Raw genomic sequence first — 2,808 nt, 5'->3', positions numbered from 1 at the left:
TGATGGTGTGGAGCCTGCTTGGGATTCTCTCTCTCCCCCTCTCTCTCTGCCCCTCTCCTGCTCATGCTCTCTCACTCTCTCTTTCAAAATAAATGTCAATTTTAAACATTAAAAAGAAAAAAGTGGTGGGGGCATGGGAAGTGGTTCTGGGAAGGAAACCCAGGAACAGAGCCCGAGGTGGAAAGGAATTTACAGGGCGCCAGAAAGGAGTTATCCCAGGTGAACGTCCCTGCATCAGGTTCCAGAGGGAGCCCCCTGAGCCCATCCCCAATCCTGCCCTCACAGGCCCACCCCCCAGGCCACACTCCACCATGGCAGTAGGGACCCTTTGCAGGCCGGCGACCCACACACGTGCCCCATCATGCCTGGGCTGGTCAGGCTTTGTTAGGGGGCCAATCATGGAGGTCTTCAGGAAGGGGATACAGAGACTGGTGGAGTGAAGTGCTGTCCGCACTTACTTCCTTTCACTCTCGGGGGCGGGGGGAGTAAATCCGCACAAACTTTCTGGAGGGCAATTGGGCCATGGGCCAACAGCTTTCAAGTCTTTCTCGAAAGTGGAGGTAGAATACCTGACACAGGTGAGCTCCTCACAATGTAGTTTCTAATAGTGAAAACTTGCAAACGACTTCAAATGAACCATAGGAGGTACATTTAATAAATGATAACGTTTTCATACAACAGAACGCTGGGTAGCCATTAACTCGACATAGATCTATTTTTATCTAGGAAAAATACTCATGATCCACTGCTAAGTGAATAAAGCAGTTTCTGAGTTAATTCCTATGGCAGCTCCTAATTCTGTTGAAATAAATGTGTTTATATGTATATATTTGCAGAGGTGAGAGTTTGATAAGATGTGCACCATGGCAGGGGTGCCTGGGTGGCTCGGGCAGTTAAGCCTCCGACTCTCGATTTCTGCTCAGGTCATGGTCTCACGGTTTGTGGGTTGGAGCCCTATTGACAGCTGAGAGCCTGCTTTGGATTCTCTCTCTCCCTCTCTGTCCCCTTCCTCTCAAAATAAATAAATAAACTTAAAAAANGCTATCTTGGTAGACGGAACTTCGGATGATTCCATTTTCACCATGTTGCTCATCTCTGTTGTTGACTTGTGGTGGGTATTTTTATTTATTTAAAAAAATGTACGGGTTGGGACGCCTGGGTGGCTCAGTCAGTTGAGCATCTGACTCTTGGTTTTGGCTCGGTTCATGATCCCAGGATCATGGGATGAGCCTTGCATCGGGCTCTGCCCCTCTCCCCCACTCACATTTTCTCTCTCTTTTTCTCAAAAAAACAAAAAAAACAAAAAAAACTATCTTNGCACCTGCTGAAGCAGAGCCTGGAGCCTTCCGACAGCTTGGGCGGTAGCCCAGGGCCAGCTCTCACAGGGGGGCCCCTGCTCCATCCAGTGTTCTGCTGTCTCCACCTTGAAATCCTCAATAACTTTATCTCTGAACTTGTGTTTCCCAAGCAGCAGCGGATGGGACATGCAGGAAGAGTGGGTGCCCTAGCAAACCGGGGCACACCTGCAGCCCCGCGCAGTCCCCGGCACAGCAGAGCCCCAAGGCCAAGGCCTGGAGGAAGAGGGGAGGTCCACAGGGACTCAGCCCTGGGAGTCTCGGTGGGAAGCCAGCGTGCTCGTCACCGTGTGGTCCTCACCCCTGCGATATCTGCACAAATGTTAGCTCTCCAGCCTGAGCACCTGGACAGTAACTGCCTGAGCTCAGGCAGTAAACATGGACAATAAATTTGTAAAAGCTAAAAGCGTGCCCATGGTTGTTTAAAGCACATCGGGGAGTTAGAATTTTTCCATGANCTCCCCACTGAATCTGCCTGAGAAATCCTGTTTATTCGTCTTTTCTTGCTATAACATTTAGATCTTCACATGAAAATAGTAAATAATAACACAGCACTTTTTTATACACATGACTCATTCAAACCTGAACATTTCACTGTGTCTTATTTTGACTTTTTGAAATGTTTTTTTTTTTTTTTGAGAGAGAGAGAGAAATAGGGGGAGGGGCAGAGAGAGAGGATCACAGAGGATCCGAAGCAGGCTCTGTGCTGACAGCACACAGCCCAACTCCAAGCTCGAACCTGCGAACCGCGAGATCATGTCCCGAGCCAAAGTCAGATGCTCAACCAACTGAGTCACCTTAGACACCCCTAGAACCTCAGGTTGTGAAAACCCCTGCAACACTGTGTGACAGGTATCCACAGGCTTAGAAACAGAAATTAAATTTAAAGATCATCAAATTCAATGGAAAAGAGTGCAATTTTCATAGGAAGCTTTGGATGAACCAATTATTAACAAAGACAATTTTAAAATTAAATTTTTCCTTATAATGGAAAGTACAATAAAATGCACAAACAGGCATTGTGAATTACATATAAATCACGAAGCCACTTTTTTTAAATTTTTTTTTAATGTTTTATTTATTTCTAGGAGAGAGAGAGAGAGAGAGCGTGAGCAGGGGAGGGTCAGAGAGAGAGGGAGTCACAGACTGAAACAGGCTCCAGGCTCTGAGCTGGCAGTCAGCACATAGCCCGACGCGGGGCTCGAACCCACGAACCGCGAGATCATGACCTAAGCGAAAGTCGGACGCTTAACCGACTAAGCCACCCAGGTGCCCCACGAAGCCACTTTTAATTTCTTCTATGACCTCCACGAGTTGCAGGAAATGTCAGAGGAAATATTAAAATGCCTTTGTATAAATTTACATTTCAAATTAAATTCAGACTTAGATGAAACTGATTTTTATAAAGAGGTAAATCTTTTTAAAAAACTGTCCCAGAAAAGTTGTTCCTTGA

The sequence above is a fragment of the Crocuta crocuta genome, unplaced genomic scaffold (assembly GCF_008692635.1).
Source record: "Crocuta crocuta isolate KB4526 unplaced genomic scaffold, BGI_CrCroc_1.0 scaffold49, whole genome shotgun sequence".
Taxonomy (NCBI): domain Eukaryota; kingdom Metazoa; phylum Chordata; class Mammalia; order Carnivora; family Hyaenidae; genus Crocuta; species Crocuta crocuta.
Note: the sequence above shows the minus strand (reverse complement) of the source record.